The sequence below is a fragment of the Canis lupus genome, chromosome 19 (genome assembly GCF_011100685.1).
Source record: "Canis lupus familiaris isolate Mischka breed German Shepherd chromosome 19, alternate assembly UU_Cfam_GSD_1.0, whole genome shotgun sequence".
In the NCBI taxonomy this organism is placed as follows: domain Eukaryota; kingdom Metazoa; phylum Chordata; class Mammalia; order Carnivora; family Canidae; genus Canis; species Canis lupus.
Window position 1 is genome coordinate 5,946,494 of NC_049240.1, and position 19,601 is coordinate 5,966,094.

The 19,601-nt window shown below is 35.7% G+C and overlaps 1 long non-coding RNA gene across 1 annotated transcript in view; it reads right to left on the minus strand.

Annotated features, from left to right (window-relative positions):
- Positions 1-18,260, minus strand: part of LOC111091099 — a 40,889-nt gene extending 22,629 nt beyond the window's left edge. Inside the window, exon 1 of the long non-coding RNA XR_005373897.1 lies at positions 17,719-18,260. This is a non-coding gene — a long non-coding RNA (uncharacterized LOC111091099). The remainder of the gene's footprint in view (positions 1-17,718) is intronic.
- Between the last annotated feature and the right edge of the window lie 1,341 nt (positions 18,261-19,601).

Sequence of the window (19,601 nt, forward strand, 5' to 3'; positions counted from 1 at the left end):
CGTAAAGGATCCCATAAGATGTAAAAGATAAGCCATAGAAAGACAGGAAACCCTTGCATTGTATTAATAATCAATGGTTAGTATTCACCATATAAGGGACATTGACGGATCAATAAGAGAAGACAGCAGTGGGAAAATAGACAAAAGGAAAGGATATTCACATGATCATAAAAGAACACTAATCTATGAAAAACTATTCAGTCTTACTAGTAATTAGGAAAATAGAAATTAAAGCACGATGAGATACTACTTCCTGCTTATTGGATTGGGAAAATATTAAAGTCTGACAATACCAAATGCTTTAGATGTGATGCAACTGGGAAATCATATGTCCACGACGAGCGTGTAGACTGCTATAATCACATTAGAAAACGATATGGATATAGAGTAAATATTGAAGAGAAAATTCTAAGGTACAATTCCACCTCTTGGTAGTCTGCCCAGAGACATTTTTGCATATGGACACACAATAACAAGCAAAAGAATGATAATTATGCCACTGTTCTCAGTGGTAAAACTTAGAAAAAAATCCAATACTAATGAAAATAGAAAAATAGTGACTGTATTAGTTACCTAATGCTATTTAAAAAAAACACCACTGGCTGAGTGTCTTCAACAACAGAAATTTATTTCTTGAAATTCTGGCTGCTGGAAATCCACCATCAAAATGTTTATAGGTAATTTGATTTCTCCCGTGGCCTCTCTTTTGCTTAGAAATGGCCATCTTCCTGTCTCCTTGCATGGCCTTTTCTCTGTGTGCATGTCTTCCCCGTATGTTTCTCTTTTCTCTCCTTCTAAGGACATCACTCCTATTGGACTATTGCCTCCACTTTTATGACTTCATATAACTTTAATTACTTCTTTGAAAGTTCTGTCTTCAAATAAAGCCACACAATTCAGTCTACAACAGTGGCATATTCATATAATGGGTTACTGTAGAGTGCAGAAAATAAATAAACTATCAATAAAAATGAATTTGACAAACAAAATAGATGTTAAGTACAAAAAGCAAGTATCAAATGGTCAACAAACACAGGAAAAAATGCTCAACATCACTGGGCACCAGAAAACTACTAATCAAAACCACAATGAGATACCACCTCACACCAGTCAGAATGGCTAAAATAAACAAGTCAGGAAACAACAAATGCTGGTGAGGATGCAGAGAAAACGAAACCTTCTTACACTGTTGGTGGGAATGCAAACTGGCGCAGCCACTCTGGACAGCAGTAAGGAGGGACCTGAAAAAGTTAAAAATAGACCTACCCTACCACCCAGCCATTGCATTACTCGGTATTTACCGCAAAGATACAAATATAGTCATCTGAAGGGGCACCTGCACCCCAATGTTTATAGCAGCAATGTCTACAATAGCTAAACTATGGAAAGAACCCAGATGACAGATGAATGGATAAAGACGATGTGGTGTGTGTATATATATATATATATATATATATATATAGAATATTAGTCATCAAAAAAATAAATCTTGCCATTTGCAACGACATGGATGGAACTAGAGTGTATTATACTAAGTGAAATAAGTCAATCAGAGAAAGACAATTATCACATGATTTCACTCACATGTGGAATTTAAGAAACAAAACAGAGGAGCATAGAGAAAGGGAGGGAAAAACAAAACAAAATCAGAGAGAGCCACAAACCATAAGTGACTCTTAACCATAGGAAACATTTTGAGGGTTACTGGAGGGATGGGATAATAGGGTGATGGGCATTAAGGAGGCCACGTGATGTAATGGGCACTGGGTGTGATATACAACTGAAGAATCACTGAACTCTACCTCTGAAACTGATAATACACTATGTGTTAATTACTTGAATTTAAATTTTAAAAAGCGAGTATCAAAGAGTCTTTTAGATATGGGAAATAATGTATAGTATTTATTGTTTAGGAATACAGTAACGTATAGTAAACTTGTAAATAGCTTTATAAGAATAAATAATTCAAGACCGTCTTTTCTTCTGCAGGGAAAGGAGGGATGATTTGGTAGCATATGTGTGTACTGGACACATTAGCTCACTTGTGGCTGGGTGGTGCAAACGTTTGTTCTTGTCTTTTTTTGGTTTGTATTAATATTTGCATTCAAAAGTATATATTATGCAATAATTTCATTCAACCTCGGTTGACCTCCAGGTTGGCATGCTAATTAAGGTTCAGGAGTCTCACTGCTTTGGTTCATATCCTGGATTCCATAATAACTAGTCTTATGAACTTAATCTCTCTAAAACTCATCTCATCTGTCAAATGCAGATAATATTGGTACCTACATGATAGGGTTCTTAGGAGGATTTAGTGAAATAATCTTAGTAAATCCTCAGCTCATGTCTGAAACAAAGTAAACACTCATTAAATGTCAACCATTATTTATATCTTTCTTTGGACATGTGTATATTGTGCAATTGGGAACAAAGAATTTGTCACAGAATAGAATTTTGTATCCTCTGCTGGTTTTTTTTTCATTAAATATTCTGTGTTTTTTTTCCATGTGCTTTAACATTTTTCCAAACTATAATTTTGATATTATATAGATATACTTTATTTTATTTAATATGTCACATAGCAAAAACTAATTTACTTCTCCAACTTTTATAATATATGTGTGTGTATAAATATAAATACACATATATAGAGAGATATACACATATGCCTATATTATAGATTAAATTATTATTTTGATTTGTATTTGTTGGATAACTAATGTAATAGAATATTTTCATCATTTATTGTCACTGGGTTACTAATTTTTTGAATTGGCTGTTCATAATCTCCTTTTGTTTTTTTCTAAGTGGGGCTGTTGGTATTTGATCAACGGTTTTAACAGTACTGAAAAAAGAAAATATATATTATACACTAAACAATGAACAGATGTACTTTTGTATTTAATCTGTTGACGATGTGAGGATTACCAGATTTTCTGATCTTTCCTTATTCATCTGTTTATGTTTGCTTATATTCCAGAAATTTTTATAGACAGAATTAAGGCAGCTTACTAGAATGTTAGCATTTAAATTAGAGATTTAATTGGAAGTTAGGACTAACATATAACATAATGATAAAAATATAATTAGTTAGAGATTAAAGTTATAATTCTGCTTCTAATGGTAAGGCCAATACTGCCCCCAATATTATGAAAATGTTCAGGGGCTTATATTTTCTTATGATTCATAGAAGTGATATTCATCATAGCAACAGAAGTTGTGAATATGAGAAATCTCTATCCTTAAGAGTCTTAAGTTATCCTGACCCTGGAACGTTGTTACTTGCTACCTTTTCTTCAAGCCTCCTGATCCTGTTTTTCTTCCCTCCCTCCCTACTCCTCCCTCCTCGTTTCTTTGCCCTACCTTATCTTGATTAACTGTTCAATTCTTATGCAGAGTAATTGTTTTTATTTATTTGACAGAGCACACAAGCAGGGGGGGGGGGGTGGCTGCGGAGCAGCAGGCAGATGGGGAGGGAGAAGCAGGCTCTCCACTGAGTAGAGAGCCTGACATGGGCCTTGATCCCAGGGAGCTGAGATCACCACCTGAGCCAAAGGCAGATGCTTAACTTACTGAGCCACCCAGGTGCCTTATGCATAGTAATTTAACCATCATTTTCTTGATTCCTTCTCAGCCCTTTTGTCTGAGGATAACAAGACATTTTGCTAAGTGAGGGCAGTGTCCAAAAACAGTGATGCTGACCTTGAATGACTATTACCTTAAATAAATATGAGAATCTAAACAGAAAAAAAAATATGAACAGACAATGTCAAGGTGAAATACAAATGACCAATATGCATTTGAAAAACTTTTCAACAGGAATTAAAGAAATAGTACCATAGTGACACTACCATGTTCCCCCCGCCCCCTGCCCCGATATTGACTTTAACATTTTTAAAAATAACCTTAGCTTTAAAAATATATAACTCGGGATCCCTGGGTGGCGCAGAGGTTTGGTGCCTGCCTTTGGCCCAGGGCGCGATCCTGGAGACACGGGATCGAGTCCAACGTCGGGCTCCCTGCATGGAGCCTGCTTCTCCCTCTGCCTGTGTCTCTGCCTCTCTCTCTCTCTGTGTGTGTGTGACTATCATGAATAAATAAATAAAATCTAAAAAAAAATAAAAAAATAAAAAATAAAAATATATAACTCAATGAAATAAAAAGTGTTTTGGCAGGATTCACTGGTGTGAACTTTACATTGCTGCTTCTGGAAAGTTCTTTTTTTTTTCTGTCAAGTTCTTTGACATTATATTAAAAGGAATCTTCACACTAAATGTATACATTTGAACCCATAATTAAATGAATATCTTCTAAAAGGGAGATTTTCTTCTATTCTCCATAAAGGGACAGTAATTCCATATTGTCTCTTGTCGCCTTTATTTTTAATATTACTTATATCCAGACATTAGAGTTAATATTCACCAGTCTATATAGAGCTTCTTTATATCACAAAATTACATTGTGCCCATTATACACTTTTAATTATACATGTGTTCATATAGATAAGTACCTAAGGATAGACTAGGTTTAACTCTAATTTTATTTTTTTCATTAATATTTTGAAGATTTTATTTATTTATTTATTTGAGGGAAAGAACATGAGCAGTGGGAAGGGGCAGAGGGAGAAAGAGAGAGAGAAGCAGAGTTCCTGCTAGGGAAGAAGCCCATCTCAGGGCTAGATTCTAGGACCCCGAAGACCATGTTCTGAGTGGAAGGCAGTTGCTTAACCAACTGAGCTGCCCAGGTGCCCCAATTCCTTTTTATTTTTATTTATTTTTTTATTGGAGTTCAATTTGCCAACATATAGCATAACACCCAGTGCTCATCCCGCCAAGTGCCCCCCTCAGTGCCCGTCACCCAGTCACCCCAACCCCCTGCCCACCTCCCTTTCCACTACCGGTAGTTCATTTCCCAGAGTTAGGTGTCTCTCATGTTTTGTCACCCTCAGTGATATACCCACCATTTGCTTCGACGTGGATGGACCTGGAGGGTATTATGCTGAGTGAAGTAAGTCAATCAGAAAAGGACAAGACCAATTCTACTTTTAATTCACAGCAACTTGGCCCTTCACCTATACACATTATTTCTTCTGCTCATCCATATACTCATGGATCGCCGTACTTTCTAACTTCATCTCTGAAACCAATCATCTTCATGGGTTTGCCTACCAGTTCTGTTCAGAGCCTCTTCATTTTTAACACCAGAATCAGCATTCAGTGATTTTTTTTCCCTTTTTTTCTTAAGTTCTCTTACCTGGAGTGTTTTGCCCTGTGCTATGTTCCAGCTCCCTGTGTTCCAGTTCTTGCCCACATCCCATTACTGCTTCTTTGCGCCAAGGTCCATCTCTAATCTTTTCTTTATCTTAGTGGCATTTTTATTAGCTCTTTGGATAGATCTATATCATATACACCTAATCTAGCATGATTTTAATGGCATTTTAAAGGCAAATAATCAACTTTTTTCCTTACAGTTAAACATATTCTGGTATTCAGTTTGGGAGGCCTTAGCAGGGAAATTAGAACCTTTGATTGATGATCTTGATGATCGGGAGGTGAAAGAAGAGGGAAAAAGGTATGAGAGTTAAGGTGGAACAGAAACTGGTCTCCATTTAAATAACATTCAAAATTCAAATTCTAAGTTCAAACAACAAAAAGTATTCATAGATATGAGCAGGAAGGAAATCCATCTGTAAGTCAAGTATTCACTAGCTCTTCTGTGTTAAGGGACAGTATATAGTTTTACTTGGGCTTAGAAAAATTCCTCACTTGAATAACTTACTAATTTTTTTGTTTTTATGGATGACTTCAGCATCTAAGGTTTCACGTTCATGGATGTAGAAGAAGCTACATCTACAAAAATAATCCGAATCTCTGCTGTGATCTCCTACCTGATTGACCGTAGGGATGTCAGCCTTAACCAGGAATCCTGCCTTCAAATTTCTGGAAATCTCCAAGATTGCTGCAAATGAGACTAAGTAGTTGTTTGCCAGCTTCCACACAGACACTTGAAAGTACAAGGAGTCCCAAACACTGTCGCTCTCATTGGAGTATTTACTGTCCCTTGTGTGCCTGCATCCTTTGTAATTTTTATGGAATTGGGTTCCATTGGCCTTCCTCACTGGCAGCCTCTTTACCAAGCCAGAAGGCCACCAACGCTGCAGGTGCTTCAACACACACCACTGCTAGCTTTACTGCAAAAGGGTGAAATCTCCATAGGTCTGCGTTTCACACATTGGGGAAGCTTTCCACAGCAAAATTGCCTAGGGACAAAACTACAGCTGTAAAGGATGAATTATTTTTAATTCATAGATGTAGTGACATAAACAGAAGGACCTGGATAGTCACCTCAAAGCTCCACCAGCACCAGCACCAAAATGATGATCCAGGGACTAGATCACATTTAGTTCTGGTACTGGGCACCTCACTAGTTCTCTTTTACTCCCTTACTCTTGGTAGAATTTCAATCATCAGAACAGGGCCCTATTTTGTGGTTTATTTAACTGAGGTCAGGTTAGGTTCACATCAAAAATGTTTATATGATATAGCTTTATTGTGCGTGGAATCTTCAAAGGACACTGCAGCTGATGATGCAAATTAGCAGATATAAATCAATATGTAGAAACAAGGCAGAGAGAAATTCCATCTTGCTAACATCTTGTTAAGCATCAAATTCATGTACATATTAGAGGTTGAATATAACCAATTCCAAATATGAATAGTGATAGACCTCAGGCCTTGGCAGCATGTCTTGTTTTATATAGATTGTTTATAATTTGAGGCTTCTGTATCCAGAGTTCTCTATATTTAGTAACAAAGGTAGACAAGTTCCATGGTTATTCAACTTCCATCACCACCTGATGGTGACTATCTTAAATTACATCCAAAGGCCCTAGAAGACTGGTCCTGTCCCTTTTTCTGAGTCATTCCACTGAAATTTCATTAGGAATTTTAGAAAAGGGAAAAGTCAATTATCATACAGTTTGTTCAGTAGCATTCTTAGAAAATGTAGTATTTGCATTTAAATCAGTAATTAAAGAACACATGAAAAAAGCTTATACGTAAGCCCTTATGATACAATTTTCTGAATCCTGTAAAGTTCTATGTTCTAGTAGACTAGAAAAAAATTAATTACAAAATATTAGTTCTAATGGATGGTTTTTCCTTAGTGTATATTTATATACCAGTACCCTAGATGCAAAATTTGTAAGTAGCTTATGGTTTATTTTTAAGATTGCAGGTGTTCAGTTCATCTGCATATAAATATGACACCCACACATGAATGCAAGTTTATTCACCAGAGTAAATGAGGCCCCTCTAGCTACATTCCTTGTACTTTCTTCAGAGATCAATTCAGCACAAACCACATTATTTATTCAGGATGACATTAAGATGTTCACTCTTCACAAGAATAAACACATTGATGATGTTAATGCCAGCGCTTCATTTTCTGTGGAACACTTACACTTAAATACAGCAGAGGAGTGCATGACATTTTCTTTGCATTTTTTTATTCCAACATGTGATTATAGCTTTCTATTTGTGCTAAGTCACTTCTGCAAGATTTTCCAGATTTAATTTAAACTTTAAAATGTTATATATATTTCTAGGTTATCAAATAAGGAACCTCAGCATGATTTTATCATCGCTACTCTTTGGTAGAAACAGACAGTAAAAATTTAAAGATATGTAAGGACACCAAATTCTGTTCTTCCAAAGAGACTCAAAAAGAAAACCAAAAATGGAAAGCACTGAAGAGCAGGAGGAAAGTCATGATAAGTCATATAAAACTCTGGGTAACACAAACCTCCTAAAGAAGCAGATGGGTCTTTTTACAATGAAATGAGCATTTTTATGGTCCACTGGAGCACATACTATAAAGTGCTAGTGAAGAGGTTTAGATAAGTCTATAAACTGAGATTCTGTCTTTGTAAGGGATAGTAAACAACTCCAGGATGTGTCCCGCAAAGGTTTTTAAAGTTCCTGCTACCCAAACAATAGACGCAGAAGGCAACATGTGGTTGAAGCAACATCCACTTTTTTCCCCCCAGTTTATATAAAGTCTGTGTTCCTGGGCTTCTGGCTCTAGAAGCTTGTTGCTGCCTAGTTAGGGCTAATATCTTTCACACAATTAACTCTTGAGGATCTTGGCCTAGTTATTGCTGATCATTCAATATTTCTATACATTTCACTATCTGAAAGAGAAGAAGTGATTTCCATATCCTATAGCATAGATTTCTTATAAGATATAAGTCAATTGGAGAAGGGCAAACATTATACAGTCTCATTCATTTGGGGAATATAAAAAATAGAAAGGGAATAAAGGGGAAAGGAGAAAAAATGAGTGGGAAATATCAGAAAGGGAGACAGAACATGAGACTCCTAACTCTGGGAAACGAACTAGGGGTGGGGGAAGGGGAGATGGGTGGGGGTGGGAGTGACTGGGTGACGGGCACTGAGGGGGGCACTTGACGGGATGAGCACTGGGTGTTACACTATATGTTGGCAAATTGAACGCCAATAAAAAATAAATTTATATTAAAAAAAAGATATACAGCAACGCTTTGAAAACCACCAGTTTCCAAATGTTAGATCCAAGTAAATTTTTAAAACTGGAGGAAAAAAAATGAAATTGCCATTCCTCGGAGATCTGAAGGAAAGTCAACCAAAGCCAAAGTTATAAAATGTATCACAGACGATTTGAGGGATAAGTGATACCACATTGGTCAATGTTGAAATACAAATGGAAGCATATCTCCAACGTAGAGTCATGAAAGAAATAATTTAGTAGAGAATATTTTGTTCTCCTAAATAGAAATTATATTAAACAATATAATTATACTTAACTACTAAATGAATAAAGCCCAGTTTCATGCCTAACAAAATATTCTAAATAATTATGGGACGAATGCTATGCATTACATATAGTTAATTTAAGTGAATTTTAGGAAAACCTGCAGAAAAGAAGAAAAATAAAGATTTTATACTCTAATTTTAAGGAGAATAATTCCTACTTCTTCAGGAGCCACGTAATGGAATTGATCTCAAAATTAGAAAGAATTGTCTAAATTCGAAGCACATTGTTATGGATAAATAGTTTCAAATAATATTTTATTTTTTCAAAGATTTTATTTATTTATTCAGGAAAGACACAGTGAGAGAGGCAGAGGCACAGGCAGAGGGAGAAGCAGGCTCCATGCAGGGAGCGACATGGGAATTGATCCCCAGACCCGGGATCACACCCTGAGCCAAAGGCAGATGCTCAACCACTGAGCTACCCAGAAGTCCCTCAAATAATATTTTAAAATATGTACTTGATCACTTGAAAGGTAAAACTTGCAACTGGATAAGAATGCAGTATTTATAAAATGGTATCCAATGAAAAATTAGTTTTTCCTACTCTTATCACCTAAAGTTTCTTATCTCAGAAGTAATCATATCTTTTTTATACAGTGTTTTTTGACATGCTTTTCCAGATTATTATTATATCCAGTTCTGTAAAGTTCATGTAGTTCTACATTACTCTTTTTAGAGACCACCAAGTACACTCTTGTATGTGTACATCATAATTTATTTTTAGATTTTCCTACATTTTGGTGTTAAAACTGGTGATGATATTAGCTTACATTTGTGTGTATATGTGTATTTCTAGATGAATATAGCTGTAGATAAATAACACATTTCATCAAATCTTAACTCTCCATTGTAATATATGCCATTATTTTTGGTATCAGGAAGAAATAGAAAACACCACCATATAAATAATATGCATCATCAAAAATAAGATACACCCCAATTTTAAGGATGCTAAAATGCATCTTATAATCAATAACATATAAGAGTATGTACATCATAGAGTCAGTGAAATATTTTACTGAAAGGCAACATTGCTGAATCAAATTGCCAAATTGCCATGCAGGACAATGCCTGTTTGGTTTTTTTGTTTTTTTTTTCCAAGACTGTGTATATCAAATTTTGAATCTTGGAAATCTCAAATATAAAAAAATAGTGTCTTTTAATATGTAGAAATGACATTGGTATTTTCGATTCTGAAGGCTGCTCTAGATTTTTTTTTTAAGTCTGAAACAAAAAATAAATGTGCTGATACCCTGAGAACCATTAACTTTATTTAGAGATCTTTCTAAAGTTGGACCTCAGGTATTCAAAACCCGTATAATCTGGAGCCATTCACTTTATTATTTTTCCTCTCAGATTTTCTCTTTGTAAACTGAATATAGGAATATCTTATTCATGGATTTTCATAAGTATTAAATAAGATAATGCATGCAAAATATTTCTGGAACATAGTGGGTAGTTTTTATATATTAGCTATTACCCTTCTTATTATCATTAATACAACTATTATTATATTGTGCTTACCAACACAAAATAATTTTAATTGATCACAACAATTTTTGTTCAAAGAGCTAGTTTTTAGTTAATGAGTGCAAGTATAATGCCTAAGGAAAAATGACTCAATCTTTTAGGATGCTTTTCAATAATAAGTATTGTGCTCAGATATCCAAACGGTATCAGAAGTAGTTTTTAATAAAACAGAAATTATCACACTGAAGTTTTATGACTGAGATACATTTGTTCCACCAAGTTCTATTGAGTCCAAATTAATATTAGTTTTACAGATTTGTTAATTTTTAGGGATATAATATGCATTTCTTTGTCTGAAACACTCTTATTTATGCTCATGTATATTACACAAACCAGAATAGGAATTAAAAGTTTGCCTGCTAAAATCTTGAAATATAGATTTAGAATGATTCTTTGTGTAGCACGCCATGTATCAATATACATTTTCATGATATTTTCTTTTTTTTTAAAAGAATGAGACGTTTTAAGATTATATATATGCATATTATATATATAATTTGTAAGCTTTTACATGTGTTTGGACATTTTCCTATGAAAATAGCAATAATTATTTCAATGATAACAAAGGTCATAATTCCCATGATTTGTATGTTTGGTTAATCTGCTTTTGTTCTGTACCTCTGCATATTGCTAACATCAATCAAAAATTCTAATCTCAGGATGCCTGGGTGGCTCAGGGGTTGATCATCTGCCTTCAGCCCAGGGCGTGACCCCGGGATCCAGGATCAAGTCCTGTGTGGGCCTCCCCGCATGGATCCTACTTCTCCCTCTGCCTGTGTCTCTGCCTCTCTCTCTTTGTGTGTGTCTCTTGAATAAGTAAATAAAAACCTTTTTAAAAATTCTAATCTCTTGAGAGTTGCAGACCATGATATGAAGTGGCATTTATATTGTGAAGTGTATCACAGACACTCTAATGAGTAATTTATTTTTATTTTTTTTTAATTTTTTATTTATTTATGATAGTCACAGAGAGAGAGAGAGAGAGACAGAGACACAGGTAGAGGGAGAAACAGGCTCCAGGCACCGGGAGCCCGACGTTGGATTCGATCCCGGGTCTCCAGGATCGCGCCTTGGGCCAAAGGCAGGCGCCAAACCACTGCGCCACCCAGGGATCCCTCTAATGAGTAATTTAAGAGCATTATTTTATTTAATTCCTACAATAAATATGTGAGGTAAAAAATATTATACCTACTTTACACAGAAAGAAGTGAATCTTAGAGGGATATTTCCTCTCAGTTATAGACCTTATCTAGTTTTTTGTATATACTATATATATAGACTATGTACACTATATATACTATATAGTTCTATATTATATAGTTTATGTGTATAAGTGTGTATAGTAGGGAACCCTGGGTGGCGCAGCGGTTTAGCGCCTGCCTTTGGCCCAGGGCGCGATCCTGGAGACCCGGGATCGAATCCCACGTCGGGCTCCCGGTGCATGGAGCCTGCTTCTCCCTCTGCCTGTGTCTCTGCCTCTCTCTCTCTCTCTCTGTGTGACTATCATAAATAAATAAAAATTAAAAAAAAAAGTGTGTATAGTATACATAAGAATATATAATTATATTCTTTTTACCTGTTTTGTGTAGTACTATTAATCTCTTCATTTGTCCATTACTCACTCATTTATTCATGTCACTAAGTAAGAAACCTTTATGTTCCACAACTGTATAAAGGGTTAGGGATACACTTGTGAGTAAGGGGGATTGTACAATTTATTTTTTTAAAGGCAATTAAATTTAAATCTGATAAGAAATTATAATAATGTTATAAAGTAGTAAGGGCATGGAGTTTTATGAGTCTGTCTTTGATAGGTCAGGATCTTATTTGTTAATCACAAAATCCACCTAAAAACGATTTACCAGAGAATTTTAGAAGTTTACAGTATATAGAAAGAAAACAAAACCAAACCTGGATGCTGCACAGTTGACAAAATTGCTGTTTGTTTGTTTGTTTTTAAGATTTTTCTTTCTTTATTTATTTGAAGAGAGAGAGAGAGTGCACAAGTAGGGGCAGGGGCAAAGGGAGAAGCAGACTCCCCACTGAGCAGGGAGCCAGATGTGAGACTCAATTCGATGAACCTGGTATCATGACCTGAGCCAAAGGCAGACACAACAAATTTAGCCACCCAGGTGCCCCGACAAAACTGTTCTTGAGACAAATTACCTTGAACCTATTAATCTAGGAAACATTGACAAAGCTTTATCAGAAGAATCAAATACCTCACTACACAATCTGATCTCCTTAATGCCCTTTTCCTTTCCATAATCATTTTCCATAAGTGGTCACATGAGAACCCCAGATGAAAGGGAGTCCAGAAAACTTTAGTTGAGACTCTCCGGTTTCAACAGAACATATGCTGGAAGAAGATTGGAGTGGAGTTTGAGTCAGACAATCTGCTTTATCTGGCACACCTCAGCTTATAACAGAATCTAACTTCTACCAGAGGAAAATGGATTAAATGAGAAGAAAATAAACAAGAAAATAAGACCCCACTTACACCTAATATTTGATGGCTAACACCTGTGTTATGAAGTAGTATTAATTTACATTTGCACATGCCTGACTCCTGACAAATTGTGAATTTGTAATAATGGAACAATAAACAAAAATGGAAAGAAAAATCCTATATTAATTTACCACCAAATATGCCTTCATATATTAAAGTAAGTCCATGTATCATGAGTCTAATAAATTTCTCTGAATAAATAATGAATTATTTGATGTTTTAGAAAATTTTTTTGCAGTTTAATATTTTTTACAAGAAACTATGTCATAAATTTCTGTTTCACTTAATGTTCATTCGGGGAATTTTGATGCAAGATTGTAGTTAGTTTTGGTCTGGTCTCATTTGTCTAAACATTTGAAAATGGACTTATTTTAATTTTAAGTATTAGATAGCTTAGGGCAAAAAAAGCTGTAAAACTTGGTGATATAAACCTTTGACCATTGTTTCCACTAAATCAATGGACTGTATACAGTGTGTAATTTTAAAGTTATACTAATAAAATGTATTTTTTTTTGAGAGAGAGAGACAGAGACAGAGAAAGAGAGAGAGAGCAGAAGTGAGGAGGGGCAGAGGGAGAGAGGGAATCTTAAGCAGGCTCCATGCCCAGCACAGAGCCCAACCTGAGGCTGGACCTCACCATTCCTGAGATCATGACCTGGGCCAAAATCAAGAGTTGGATGCTAGAATGACTTTGAGCCATGCAGGAGCCCCATAAAATTGAAATTCTAAATGAATGGAGTAAATTTTTTATCCTTAAAACACATGTAATTATGAATTATTTTTGTATAGTGAAAGCATCACAGAATCAAAGAAAAAAGATACTATTGCAACTCAAAAGAAAAAAATGTAAATGATGCAATGCGATATAATAGTTTGACACTTAATATTTTCTATGCTTGGGCAGCCTGGGTGGCTCAGCAATTTAGCGCTGCCTTCAGCCCAGGGCGTGATCCTGGAGACCGAGTCCCACATCAGGCTCCCTGTGTGGAGCCTGCTTCTCCCTCTGCCTGTGTCTCTGCCACTCTCTCTCACTCTCTCTCTCTCTCTCTCTGTGTCTCTCCTAAATAAAATATTTTAAAAAAATATTTTCTATGCTTTCCTTTATTCATTCATTCCTTCAGTCATCAAATATTTGTGGAGTTCCCATTATATGCCCCATATTTTTTAAGGCAATTTGGATACAAAATTGAACCACTCAAATTCATTTCTTTAAAGGACCTTATATTTAATAACAAAAAATAAACACTGACCAAATAAGAGAACAAAAAAGGAGATATATAGTTATTTAATTAAATTATGATAAAAATAAAAAAAAATAAAACCATATGTGACATAACAAAGTATATAAAGAAGTCACACAGCTCAGTACCAAAGAGCAAACATTCCAATTAGAAAATGGGCAAGGGATGCCTGGGTGGCTCAGTTGTTTAAGGGTTCGACTTCTGATTCTGGCTCAGATCATGATCTCAGGGTCGTGAGATCAAGCTCCACATCTGGCTTTGCGCTCAGTGTGGAGTATCCTTGAGATTCTCTCCTTCTGCTTCTCTTCTCTCTCACTCCCCCAAAAAATCATCTTTAAAAAAAATGGGCAAAGGACTGGTATAGACATTTTTCCAAAGAAGATGCATAAGTAGCCAAAAAGTTCATGAAAGATGCTCACCATCATTAAATACTAGGGAAATGCAAATCAAAACCACAGTGAGATACTACTTTACACCATTACGATGGCTATTATAAACAGAATAAAAACAACAAACAAACAAAAAGGAAATAACAAGTATTGGCAAGTATGTGGAGAGATTAAAGCCCTTGTGCATTGCTGGCAAGAATGTGAAATGGTACAGCCACTGTGGAAGACAGTATGGAAGTTCCTCAAAATATTAAATTTGAATTACCATATGATCCATTAATTCTACCTCTGGGTATATACCCCAAAGAGCTGGGACTTGAACAGAGATTTCTACAACATTCATAGCCACATTATTCACAGTAACCAACAGGTGGAAGTGTCCCAGATGTTTACAACAGGTAATGGGTAAATAATATATGGTATATGTGTTTTAGATTGGTAGATAGATAAATAGATAGATAATAGACTTTGGAAAAATTATTCAAACTTGTAAAGGAATACAATTCTGATACAGGCTACAATATGGATAAACTTTGACGTTATTATGTTTGGGCACCTGGATGACTCAGTGGTTGAGTGTCTGTCTTTGGCTCATGTTGTGATCCTGGGGTCCTGGGATTAGGTCTCGCATTGGGCTCCCCGCAGAGAGCTTGCCTATGACTCTGCCTCCCTCTCTGTCTCTCATGATAAATAAATAAAATCCTTTTAAAAAATAAACTCATTATGCTAATTAATATAACCAAACATGAAAAAAACAAATTTTGTAAGATTCCATCTGTACAAGGTAGTAGAATTATCAAATTCATAGAGACAGAAAGTAGAATGGTGGTTACTAAGAGCTGGGGAGGAGGGAGGGATAGGATGCCATCATCTAATGAGTATAGTTTCAACCTGGGATGGTGAAGAAGTTCTGGAGGTAGATGGAGATGATGGTTGCATAGCAATGTGAATGTACTTAATGCTACTGAATGTTCACCTAAAATAGTTAAAATGATAAATTAAATGTTATGTATATTTTAGCACAATAAAACGATTTAAAAAGTTTGTGTGAGGTTAGAAGTTAAGGTTGAGGGGATATGTCATTCTATTCTGTTCTATAATGAAAAAAAATTAAGATAGTCTTCAATGTACAGAACATTTGCACAGATACATATTCTACAGGCAGTAAACTCCATTGGTAATAGCTTATATCATACCAACATGATGGATTTGTTCAATCTAATGAAACAATATTTTTTTCAGTTTTAATTTAAATTCTAGCTAGTTAACATAAAGTGTAATACTAGTTTCCTGACGTACAATATAGTGCCTCAACACTTCCATACAATACTCAGTGCTCATCACAAGCCCTCCTTAATCCCCATGACCTGTTTCACCCATCCCCAACCCACCTCTGCTCTGTTAACCATCGGTTGGTTCTCTATAGTGAAGAGTCTGTTTCTTGGTTTGCCTCTCTCTCTCTCTCTCTTTTTTTTTTTTTTTTTTTTTTTTACCTTTTGCTTGTCTGTTGTTTCTTAAATTCCACATATGAGTGAAATCATATGGTATTTGTCTTTCTCTAACAGACTTATTTCACTATGCGTAATCCTCTCCAGCTCCATGTATATCATTGCAAGTGACAAGATGTCATTCTTTTTATGAAGCAATCTTGATATATATATTCATTAACATCCATACTTTATTTGAATTCCTTAGTTTTTACCCGATGTCCTTTTTCTGTTCCAAAATACCATTCAGGATACCATATTACTTTTAGTCATTGTGTTTTCTCAAATTACTTTTAGTCATTGTATTTTCTCATTTCTTTAGATGATATTCTTAATATTTTGTTTTTGATGACCATCAAAGTTTTGAGGAGTACTAGTCAGAAATTTTGCAGACTGCCCCTTGATTTGGATTTGCCTAAAGTTTTCCTTAAAATTAAACTAAAAATGCAGAAGTCTTGGGAAGAAGACCACAGATGCTATCATATCAAGAGCACATTATATCAATGTGACTATATCCTCAACATGTTGAGGGTAGCCTTAATAACCTGACTAAAGTTTCTCTGCTATAAGCTAACTCTTTTTGTCTCTATACTGTACTCTTTGCAAGGAAATTACTCTGTTCAGTTCACATATAAAGGGTTAGAAGTTATGCCCCATTACCTTAAAAATATAACATCTATGTAAATTATTTGGAATTCTTTTGCATGGGAGATACGTCTACTAATTAAATTTAAAATTTACTTTATAATTAAATTAATAGAGGACCTGTAAATATTTTTTTTTATACTCTGGTGTGTAATCAACTATTGTATTTTTTTCTTGCTCAAATTGTTTCTAATTTAGCCATTAAAAGATCATTCAGTTGTCTCCCATATTCCTTGATATGCCATTATCCTTTCAGATCTATTATTTTTTAGATTTGTTTATTTATTTATTCATGAGAGACAGAGAGAGAGAGAGAGAGAAAGAGAGAGGCAGAGGGAGAAGTGGGCTCCATGCAGGGAGCCTGACATGGGATTCAATCCCGGGTCTCCAGGATCACGCCCTGGGCCGAAGGCAGGCGCTAATCCGCTGAGCCACCCAGGCTGCCCTATTTTTTTTTTTAAGCTTCTGTGCTAAAAATAATAAATAAATAAATAAATAAATAAATAAATAAATAAATAAATAAGCGTCTGTGCTTTCTGACACCAAAAGATGCTCCAGAGTCAACTTTTATTTTCTCTGTTCCAGCCCTTGAGAAGGTATTTTTCAAAGGAGTCCCAGTACCTTTTTTATTAAGAAAGATATTAGAAACCAAGATATGAGTATTGGGTACACGTGTTGCTACTAGAATGCCATGGCTTCTATGCCCTTTCAGCAACAGAGCTTGGAGATTTAGGTGTGTATATTTATCCACATATACACACATATCTACAGTATATGGGCATCTATGTATTAGGCAAAACATGAATTCATATTTGACTGATGACTCCAACTAAAATCCTCTATTGTATGATTCATCTTAGACTTTGTGCTTACACTGCTGATCTGTAAACTTCCTCTTCAACGTGAGAAATAGGGTTCCTCTCATTTACTATTTATTTACTTATTTGTTCAGTTCCAGTATATGTGTGTTGTAGTTTCAGAATAATTAATACCTAACGCCTTGGAGAAAGACTTTAGAGGATAGTGTGCAATGTTTCTGTATAGTTCCTTTGTCTTTAGACTTACAGTTCCACTCTACTCCAGCGTTACTTAGGTTGGTACTTCCTCCACCGCCAATCCTTGGAGGCCATTTCTCAAGTTGATCCAGGAAGTTCATTGTGATTAGGTGACTTCTGATGAGTAGATATCTGAATTGACATAGGGAAGAAGTCACGGGGAAGTTTAAGAATAGAACATTGCAGACAGAGAGAACCATAAGTAGAAAAGAAGGAAGAAAAGGAATCTTAAGAGTATCACAACGGGATTGAATTGGGAGATACTTTGCTTATGGAAATAGTAGCCAATTTTTAGGTTGTAAAATGGGGGGCACTCTAGACAGGAAGGAAATATGACCATTATTGATGGACATCTGGGCTGCTTCCATATCTTGGCTTTTGTAAAAAATGCTGCAATAAACATAGGAGTGCATGTATCCCTTCGAGTTAGTGTCTTTGTATTCCCAAGGTAGATCCCCAGTAGTGTGATTATTGGACCATAGGGCAATTCTATTTTTAACTTTATGAGACACCTCCATACTGTTTTCCACAGTGCCTGCACCAATTTACATTCTCACCAGCAGGGCACGAGAGATCCTTTTTCTCTACATCCTTGTCAACATGTTGTTTCCTATGTTTTTGATTTTAGCCATTCTGACAGATGTGGGGTGATATCTCATTGTAGTTTTGATTTGTATTTCCCTGATGAAGATGCTGATCATCTTTTCATGTGTCTGTTACCCATCTGTGTGTCTTCTTTGGAAAAATTTCTATTCATGTCTTCTGCACATTAACTGGATTCTTTTTTTTATTTTTAATAATAAATTTATTTTTTTATTGGTGTTCAATTTGCCAACATACAGAATAACACCCAGTGCTCATCCCGTCAAGTGCCCACCTCAGTGCCTGCCACCCAGTCACCCCCCCCCCCGCCCTCCTCCCCTTCCACCACCCCTAGTTCGTTTCCCAGAGTTAGGAGTCTTCCATGTTCTGTCTCCCTTTCTGGTATTTCCCACTTATTTTTTCTCCTTTCCCCTTTATTCCCTTTCACTATTATTTATATTCCCCAAATGAATGAGAGCAGCAATTGCACTGCTGGGGATTTACCCCAAAGATACAGATGCAGGGAAATACCGGGACACCTGCACCCCAATGTCTATAGCAGCAATGTCCACAATAGCCAAAATGTGGACGGAGCCTCGGTGTCCATCGAAAGATGAGTGGATAGAGAAGCTGTGGTCTATGTATACAATGGAATATTCCTCAGCCATTAGAAATGACAAATACCCACCATTTGCTTTGACGTGGATGGAATTGGGGGGTATTATACTGAGTGAAATAAGTCAATCGGAGATGGATTCTTTTTTGGGGGGTATCGAGCTTTAAGAATCCTTTATATATTTTGAATACTAAGCCTTTATCAGATACCTCACTTGCATATATCTTCTCCCATCCCATAGGCTACCTTTTAGGTTTTCTGATTGTTTCCTTTGCTGTGAAGAAGCTTTCCATTTTGACAAAGACCAAATAATTCATTTTTGCTTTTGTTTCCCTTGCCTCGAGATACCTATCTAGAAAAAAGTTGCTAAGGCCGATGTCAGAGAAGTTACTGCTTGTGCTTTCTTCTAGGATTTTTACAGTTTAAGTTCTCACATTTAGGTCTTTAATTCATTTTGAGTTTATTTCTACGTATGGTGTGAGATTGTGATCCAATTTCATTCTTATGCGTGTGGCCTAATATGTAGATATATCCTGGAATATGTTCTATGTGCATCTGAAAATGATGTGTTTTCTGCTGCTTTAGGATGGAATGTTCTGAATATATGTTAAATTCATCTAGTCGAGTGAGTCATTCAATTGTTTATTTACTTTATGTTGAGATGTAAATGGAGTGTTAAAGTCCCCTACTATTAT